Raw genomic sequence first — 10,135 nt, forward strand, 5'->3', positions numbered from 1 at the left:
ATTACCCACAAATTCTCCTAACTTCTAACCACCTAACCCAACCCTTCCTAAACCTAACCCATTCCATTTACCCACATGTCCCCTGTCCTTGAACACTTTACCCTCTCATGAGAAAAGATTTGTGACACTTGTCACTAAGTGTTCCCTTTCATCCAACCTCTTCTAGAAGCTTCTTGACACTTGTCACCATAGAGATGACAAATGTTCCCTTTAATCCAACCTCCTCCAATTTCACCCTTGATATCTTCAGACTTAATCTTGACTGTTGATTCCTGCCACCTCACCCCTAGCCTTGGAAATCCTATAAATAGACCCCATTTTGGAGCAATAATGATCCAATCTCATTTACATTCAAGCATTTTTACTATAGGCATATAGCTCCTAGCAAATCATTCTTAGCATTGTTATCATGTTCAATTTTAGCTTAAGTGCGTCTTCATTCTAGCTTATTTTCTAGAATAATTATGAAATCATGTAGCTTAATCATTGCTACCTTATGCATCTTCATCATCTAAATCATCCATTTAAGTGTAGTCAAGTCACTGGAATTTGCATAACCAGATCTAAGAGCAAAATTCATACTCACATTTACTAGGAGGCAATAGATCGATTAGCTATGGTTTTATCTTTCATTGATTAATTTTCTAACCATTGCTTGTAATGATTTATTGAGTGTTTTGTGTGGTAGCTGCAGGTGTAACAGGTATACACTTCACAGGCACGACATATATTAACTTAATATCAATTAGATTAATTGATATTAACTTCACATCAATTCCATTAATTGATATTAACTTCATATCAATTAGATTAAATGAATTAAATTGATCGTTGAACTATATTAATTAAATCCACCAAGCAATGCGAGAACATTGGATTTGAATTTAAATTAATTTTTGTCATGTGGGAGCAGTGAATTTCAGCCACCTTTTGCAGCCATGTCCGTGATCGTGAGAGTGGCCCGCAAATGTTAGTTGCCTGCAAATTCTTTCTGTCAACCACAAAATGGCAACTTGCCTCTAGGTCAGCCCGATGGTGGGTCCCAGAGTGTTTCTCATTGCATCAGCCCACAAATGTTAGCCACCTACAAATTCTTTCTATCAACCACAAAATGACAACATGCTTCCAGATCAGCCTTATGGTGGGTCCCATAATGTGTCCCATCACATCATGGGAGGGCATGGGAGGGATGTATGTCAATGGACTCTAGATGCATTTCATTTGTATGACCATGTCATTTTCAAGCCAAAATAAATGCATCCATTCCTATGGGGAAGCCCCACCAAAATAGTGTCTCACGCTCTCATGTCAGAATATTTTAAGTGGAGACGTCATTAAATTCATGTACCCGCTAATAAGAGAACGTGCGGGAAGTTTCATGCAATATTTTTCAGTGGCGAAAACTTGGTCGTTTAAATGAAGCGAGGTAGAAGGGCATAAGCAAAGAACAACAATTTGATGTAGAGGTGGGAAGAATCCTTGCAATTTCCTCTACACATGTAGAAGAATAGGCCCTTCTGTCACTAAAATCCCCTCTTGCGCGCACTGTGAGAAGACCAAATGCACAGTCGCAATGCTTTTGATATTAATTTGATTCAAATTCTCATTTTTCATCCAACACACTAACTACAAGCACATTTTAATCCTCCCTAGTTCTAATTTGACATGAATCCAAACTTTAGCAAAACCAAGAAAGAAAATAATTTAGGGTAATTTCCAAGCCATCATAGAAGTGTCTCTCTACAAAATTTCCTACTATAACTAGGGCATTGTATCCATTGAGAACCAACTAAAAAAAGACATCTTGGAGATTGGGATTATCTTTGACCTTTACTTTCATTTCCACGGTTGCCCTCCCCTTTAGAAGAAGCTTGCTTGAGTACTCATTGTATACACCTAAAAATGGTCTGAAGATAATTAATTAAATAAGCAATTATTTAATTAATCCCCCTCCCCAATTTAATTGAATTCATCAACAATTTGATTAAATCTCCCTTTTCATCTACTTATTAATAAATCTAAGGATTTATTTAATAGGTGCATTTCAATAATCCCCTTTGATTAATTAATTTAAATTATTTAATTCTTCTCCATCAAAATCATTCTTCTAATCTCTGATTAATTAAAAAAAATCAATTATGAGATGTTGAAATTAATTAGCCTTTTCCTATTATTTGAATTTCTAAATTGAAATTCTCTTAACTTTAACCACCTAACCTAACCCCTTCTAAACCTAACCCATTCCACCTACCCACATGTCCCCTTGAACACTTTACCCTCTTGTGAGAAAAGCTTTGTGACACTTGTCACTAAGTGTTCCCTTTCATCCAACCTCTTCTAGAAGCCTCTTGACACTTGTCACCATAGAGATGACATACGTTCCCTTTAATCCAACCTCTTTGCCAACCTCCTCCAATTTAAGCATTGATATCTTCAAATCAATCTTGACCATTGATTCCTGCCACCTCACCCCTAGCCTTGATAATCCTATTAATAGACCTCATTTTGGAGTACAAAGGACCCCATCTCATTTGCATTCAAGCATTGTTACTATAGGCATCTAGCTTCTAGTTTATCATTTTAAGCAATGTTATCATGTTCAATCTTAGCTTAAATCTTAGCTTATTTTCTAGAATAATCATGAAATTATGTAGCTTAATCATTCTATCATTGCTAGATCATGCATATTCATCATTTAAATCCTCCATCTAAGTGTAGTCAAGTCACTGGAATTTGCATTACCAGATCTGAGAGAAAAATTCATACTCGCATTTACTAGGAGGCGACAGATTGATTAGCTATGGTTTTATCTTTCTTTGATTTAAATTCATTAACCATACTTGTAATGATCTATTGAGTGTTTTGTGTTTGCAGGTATAGGTACACTTCACAAACCACGACACTCATCACCCTTTTCAAACTAGATTCCACCTACCACATCTTCTTTCAGACTATAGAAATCCACTACCCCTCAACTGCAGTCGATAATAGACTTAAATTATTAATATGAAACTACCAAGTTATTTTATAAATTTATTATTAGTGACTCAATAATGGTAGTGTTATTTAAATAATCCATCAAGTTTTAGAAAATATCAACACGCCAATAGTATGGACATCACCTGTATGGACCCAAACTTGGTCAAATCTTAATATAATACAGGTTTTATAATACAATAGTGATCATTTGGATTACAAATAATAGTGATTATATAAAAAAATATCAAATTAAAATTTTTGAGTAATGAAAAATAATTTTATGATTTTTCAATATTTTAAAATTAAAATATTGGTTCTCTCCCCTCCTTTTCCCAACAAGCTATTATTCTCAAACCAACTTTCTCCAAATTATTTAACCACCCCACACAAATTTTAAAACTAAGAATAATAATAAGACACAATGAAAACATAACCAACTTATTACTTGGAGCACTGCTAAAAAGACCTTTACCACAAAACATAGCTGAGACAAGTTCAATGAAATTACTCATTATATTGCATAGTATTTATCTGCAGTAGGCTTGGCCTTCAGCATTGAGATGATTCCTCCTTAAAAAAATTTAAAAGTGATTTTAGTAAAATAATATTTTAGATTAATGTTTCATACTGTAAATTTGATTGTCTTATATAGTTTAAGCTAGCTTTTATATATATATATATATATATATATATATAGAATAAGTTGAAAAATATCTCCATGTGTGGATCTCAATGTTGTTTGAGTAAATAATTGATTAAATCCAAGCACATGAAATAAAAAATTACATGTATGAAAAACAAGGGGATTAGTCTTTGGTTTTTTCTTTTTCGATAATAATGTTTACCTGCATGTATTCCAGCTAATTACCCTCATAAGTTATGAATGGGAAATTTTTGAGAAAATTTATTGAATGTGAATTCCGGTGCTACATGCAATACTATGTAGTCAAAATTCTATATGTAAGGCTATTGTCAGCATTGCATTACATATGTTTTTCATATCACTTTGCCTTAGGTCTTGATTTGTGTTCATAGTATTCAATGAAAACAACTCTAGACAAGAAGCCAATGTTAGAAATTGGGCTTGAATTCTGAACAAAAATGAAGACCAAAAAAGTCAAAATTCCTTATGCAACAAGATTTTTTAAATCAAAATGTAAATATACTAGTAAAACAACAAACCAATCAACTATAAGTCTATGATATATTCGATTTCTTAGTACTCTTCAATTGAATCTATAAAAACATAGAACTGATCAAATAAAGTTCACCCTAAAACCATTGTAAGTTTTTTAGAAATATTAAACATACATGAACCTAAGTTGTTGCTCACAGTCAAATCCTTAATATACTTTACATTTACATATATATCCAAAAAATAAATTTTTCATGTAAGAATTATCAAAAGTCACAATGAAACAAAAAAGTTCCTAGCTTCGAGCAACCTTTCTTCAGTCAGTTACTCCAATAACTCGATATTGGGCTAATGTATGTCCTCATCTTTGAGGATGAAACATGTAACATTTTTTTCGAGTAAATTTATGAGAAACATTCATGTCAATAACCCCATAGCTTGTAACTAATTTCAATTAGTTCTAAAAGCTATTTGAAACCTTGTTGTTTGAGGCCAACATTAACTCATTTGAGTTATTGAATAATAATATTATGTTTCCATTTGTTAAATTTTAATTTAGTTTTAAATGTTTACATTTGCTTCCACTTTGGATTAAGAGGGAGACCAAATATTTTTATACATAGCAATTTCCAAAGGAAAAATATAATTTTTAGAAACATGGCATATTATAAGGAATAATTACAAGTTATTGTAATTATTTTGACTAGATTGTACCCTCCAATATATTATCCAAAGTATATTTTACTATCGGTGTAACCCTTGAACCTCCTTTAGGTGCAAGCACTAGTTATTTTAATTTCCCGATTCCTCTTCTATGTATATAGAGATGATTATGACATGAGATAGGTAAAGGCTTCTAATGTAATTTGTAATAAGGGAAAATTTAATTTTTATTATATATAATGAATATTTTAATTCATATCAAAGTTTCATTTTTTATTTTATTTTTTTATAATTTGGTAAGGTTATTAACAATTTATTAATATTTTTTATTTTTATTTTTTATTAATTTTTGGATCTAGAAGAATCCTTAAGGAACTCAACTCCATGTTCATTGCCCTAATGTCTAAAGTTGCTAGGGCGAATTCTATGGGAAAATTCAGGCCAATAAGTCTATAAGATTATATCCAAAGTTTTGACCACTAGAATTTTGGCTGTTCTTCCCTTCATCATCTCTGAGGAGTAGAAAGGTTTTGTTCCAGGCAGGCAAATATTGGACTCTATCATTCTTGTGCATGAGAACATTCATTCCCTCATTGCTGCTAAAAAAGAAGGCTTCCTGATAAAGTTGGATCTGGTGAAGGCTTATGATAGAGTGGATTGGCATGTTCTTTTTAGAATCATGGAGGCTTTTGGATTTGATAAAAAGATAACCAAAATTATCAGAGAGCTGATCACCACTCCTATGTTTTCTATTTTCATTAATGGATCTCCTACAAAATTCTTTAAATCATCAAGGGGGCTCAGACAAGGAGATCCAATATCTCGTATTCTTTTCACCATTTTGGCTGAGAGCATGAGCAGATTGATACACAATCTGAAAATGGGTAAAATCATCAAAGGTCTTCAACCTTCCTCTACTAATGTTTTTTGTTCTCATCAATAGTTTGTTGATGATACTATCCTCATGGGATATTATTCTATTAGGGAGGCTGAGGCCTTCAAAACTACTCTTATTTCCTATGCTTTGGCTACTGGTTAGCAAGTCAATTGGGACAAATCGGCTATATATTTTATGAACACTCTGGTCATCAGACAACAAAAAATTGCTGAAAGTATTGGTTGCAAGGTGGATATGCTCCCTTCCACCTATCTGGGTCTTCCCTTGGGTTTAACACCCCCAAATTCCTTTTGGAACATGATGATTGATAAACTCAACAAAAAACTAGCTGGGTGGAAAGGTTCCATTTTATCTCAGGCTAGGAAATTATAGCTCCTTCAAGCTACACTCCAAAACCTCCCTGTTTATGCCCTTAGCTTATTTGGTATCCCGACTAAATTTGTTGAAGCATTGGAAATAATCTAGAAGAGATTTCTATGGTCAGGAGTTGAAGAAAAAAAGAGAATATCCTTGGTTGCTTGGGACAAAGTTTATAGACCAAAGAACAAAAGAGGGTTGGGGATTAAAGCTCTAAAAACCTTTAACAAATCTCTTTTAGCAAAAAAATTATGGAGAGCTTATGATACTAAGAAATATTGGAATCAAATATGGTTTGATAAATATATTCAGAATCAGCCTATCCAGGGGGTCCTTAATTCTCAGGACATCCCTATTGGATTCTTCATTTGGAATAGTATTATCAAATCCATAAAAGTGGCCAAAGTTGGAGCTGGATGGGTCCTGGGAAAAGGCAACAAAATAAGGTTTTGGGAGGACCCTTGGATGAAGAATGAAGCACTTTATGATCAAGGCAACAGTCAAGTTATTGAGGAATGCAAAAGGAGGTTTGGGCTTATGGTCTGTGACTACTAGAAGGAGGACAAATGGGTGAGGCTTGATGTTATATATTCTGGATTTTCCTTACTCCAGAAGGAGTTGTTGTCCTTTTCCCCTAACAAAGACTATGATGATGTTTTTCTCTAGAAAAGTAACCCTAGAGGTGAATATATAGTTTCTTCAGCCTACAAAAACACTTTTTCTCAGACCATTAATCCCATTTGGAGTAAAGTTTGGAACAACATTCTGATCCCTAAAGTCAATATCTTCTTTTGGCTTGCTTCTCATAATAGTACCCTTACTCTTGACAATTTGGTCCGAAGAGGTTTCAAATTCCCTAATAGATGCAAACTATGCAAGAAAGAGGAAGAATCAGTTGATCATCTCTTTTTTCACTACTCCTTTACCTGGGAAATTTGGTGTAAGATGTGGGAGAAATGGAAAGTTAATTGGGTTATGAACAAGAGTATCAAGGATATTATCTGGCAATGGAATTTCCCCACCAAATGCCAGCTTATCAAGAACCTTTGGTCTTTGACCCTCCCCATGATTTGTTGGGGCATTTGGAAAGAAAGAAATAACATAATATTTATGGAAGCTAAGTGTAACTCTCAGGTGGTTTTTGAAAAAATCTGCAGGGCTATAAAAGAGAATATCAATATTCCTCACAAGAATAATAAGCAATGGTTTGTTACTAATATGAATGATATGGAAAAAGATATCCTCACTAAATGGAACCTAATACATAAAGTTTGCAGATCTAACAATAAGAATAGGAGAGATAATATTGTTTGGTGTTTTCCTGATCATGATTGGATAAAGGTGAACTTTGATGGGGTGGCTAAGGGCAACCCTGGGAAGTCGAGTGGTGGAGGAGTTATCAAAAATGCTCAAGGAGTCTGCATTGCAGCTTTGCTTCTCCTTTTGGGGTCCAAAATAATCACATGGTCGAAGCTCTGGCCATGTTAAAAAGCCTCTAGCTTGCTCAGGGATTCAAATTTAAAAATATCTGGCTTGAAGGGGACTCCTTAAACATCATCCAAGCCCTCAAAGGTACAAGCTCTGTCTCTTGGAATATTACTAACTTAGTTAAAAGTGCTAAAAAATTGTTAAATAACTATGTTAGTATTAGCATAACTCATACTCTAAGAGAAGGCAATAAGGTAGCGGATCTCTTAGCAAATGAAGGGGTCAATCTAGAGAATGATGTTAAATATATTGGAGAAACTCATTGTAAAAGGGAGGTTAAAGAGCAATTATATTTTTATCGTATCAATGGGTCTAGTTAAATTCATGATTACTTTTTGGGGAACGAATTCCAAAGATAGATTTTGGGGGTGGATTAACTGTTAGTTAATGAGTGATTTTTGGCATCATTTCCATGATCATATGCATGAGGAAGATTATAACAATAATTGTTGGGTTTGTGCGGCCATAAACATAAGTTTCAAAACCATGAAAGAGTCTCTATTCTGTAACTCCATAATTTACAAGCATTTGGGGTTTCATCTGCAGACTGTGAATTATAGCTGTGGGTATTTCTACTTGGAGCTCAAAATGGGTGGTAACTTAAATAGGAATGAGCCCCCAGGATGCAAAAACTAGAAAAGTGAATGAAAAGTCTGGAGAAGGCTTCACAGATATGGCTTTACTGACTATATGGAAAAGCTTCACGGAAGCAAAAATTCAGTGTCACATGGTTTTGCCAGAGGCTGGAGTACCAACAGAGTCACCTTGTTCAGGGACATTTGGCAAATTGATGAGAACCTGGTTGTAGAGGTCACGAGCCTTTAGAAGGAGGGTACTAAATTCTATAGAGACCGGAAGTATGCAATTGAAGCATTCAAAAACTTCCTGAAATTGGAGGAGGAGAAGGGCAAGCTTGTGAAGAAAGACAACATCTCCTACTACATTCCCCAGTAGGTAAAGCCCTTTTGGTAAAAAGTTTTAAGGGTTTTAATGGAGTATCTCACTGTTGATGGCAAATTTACTAAAATCTATAACTACCACTTTGCAATTCTGAACCACTTCCGTCATGGGGCTAAAATTTCCCTTCCTTTTTATTTAGCGTCCTCTCTAAATGAGAGTCTAGCTGATCATGCTAAAAAGCCTAACTCTTACCCTATAGCCCATCAGGGGCTCATATTGCTCATATATGAACATCTAAAGGACAAGGCTAGGGCTACCAAAGATGATCCCCTGATCATTAATGCTCATACCTCTGAGAGTTGTAAAGATTCAGATCTGGAAGAGGATCAGCCTAATGCCTCAACCCACAAAAAAAGGAGAGCTGATATAGATAATGTGGAAATGGAGGAGCACTGTGATGTGGAGGAGGAAAAGGGAAAGGATATGGAAACTGAAATGGAGTATGAAAAGGATGAGAACATTGGTGAAGAGGAAGAAGGGGGTAACTCTGAAAACCCTAACTCTAACCCTATGGGCTCGGACAATAGGAATGTTGCTCTAAATTCTAAGGAGGATGATAATCCTAACTCTATGGGCACTGAACAGGGTAGGGATTATGCGAACACCATCTTGAATATTGCCCGTAGCTGTACTCTAGAGTCCTTCAACTTCCAGAAATGGGTTGTTGAAAACATTACTAGTATGCAAAGTAAACAAAGGGATCTAGAAAACAAGATAAATAAGCTGGTTAAGGATACAAACTCTGGCAAAAAGAATGATGAGATGGAAACCAGTGAAGCTGAGGAGGAAATCGAGATGGAGGATTGGCTGGAAAAAGACCTGATTAAAGGGGATTTGAAACACCTTGAGGATGTTATCATAATTTTGAAAGAACAGGTTGAGGAGGATAAAGACAACATCAACACCCAGGTTGCCCGCACCGAGAAGGCTCTGAAAAGCATTATGAACCATAGTCTCCAGGTCCTAAAATTTTCATCACAGAACATGAATGCTTTGGTGGACCATTTGGAAAGGAAAAATCAGGATAAGAATCTAGTAATTATTGAAGATGTACCAACTTCTAGCTCCACCCACTAGATTCCCAGGCGTAGAACAAGGTAGAACACTACTGGGATGGAGACCAAAATGAAAGATAGCTAGCTAAGACTGGAAAGCAATGACCTGAGGGAAGCGGCCAAGGCGATGATGCTCTTGGTTCAGAATGCTAAGGAGTCCATTAAAGTTTTCAATTGATTTGTAATGCTAGGTTTGGGGCCAACTTCTTGTTGGCTTCTTCTTGTCTTTTTCTTAGCTGTTGGTTTTTGTGCTGGTCTTTTGCAGCTGTTTTGTTTCATCTCTTTCATGCTCATATTTCATAATGTAATCGAGTTTCAGGTCCCTTAAAATCTTTTTTTACTTAATCAACAACAATTTATCTTTTAGTTACATGTTATAGGAAGGCAAATGATATATTTTTTTGTCATAAATCTCAATATAATTGAAATAAAGATATCAAAAAGCTATTAAAAAATCATAACAAATATTTGATATTTATGAGGAAAATTAGAAAGTTTGAGAAGATTTGGATGGTGTTTTGTCATTGTTCAGAAGAATCAAAATTGAATGAAGATTAGAATGTACTTTCAATCTTTTCAATATACCAATAAGGATTTGAA

The sequence above is a fragment of the Cryptomeria japonica genome, chromosome 2 (assembly GCF_030272615.1).
Source record: "Cryptomeria japonica chromosome 2, Sugi_1.0, whole genome shotgun sequence".
NCBI classification, from domain to species: Eukaryota; Viridiplantae; Streptophyta; class Pinopsida; order Cupressales; family Cupressaceae; genus Cryptomeria; species Cryptomeria japonica.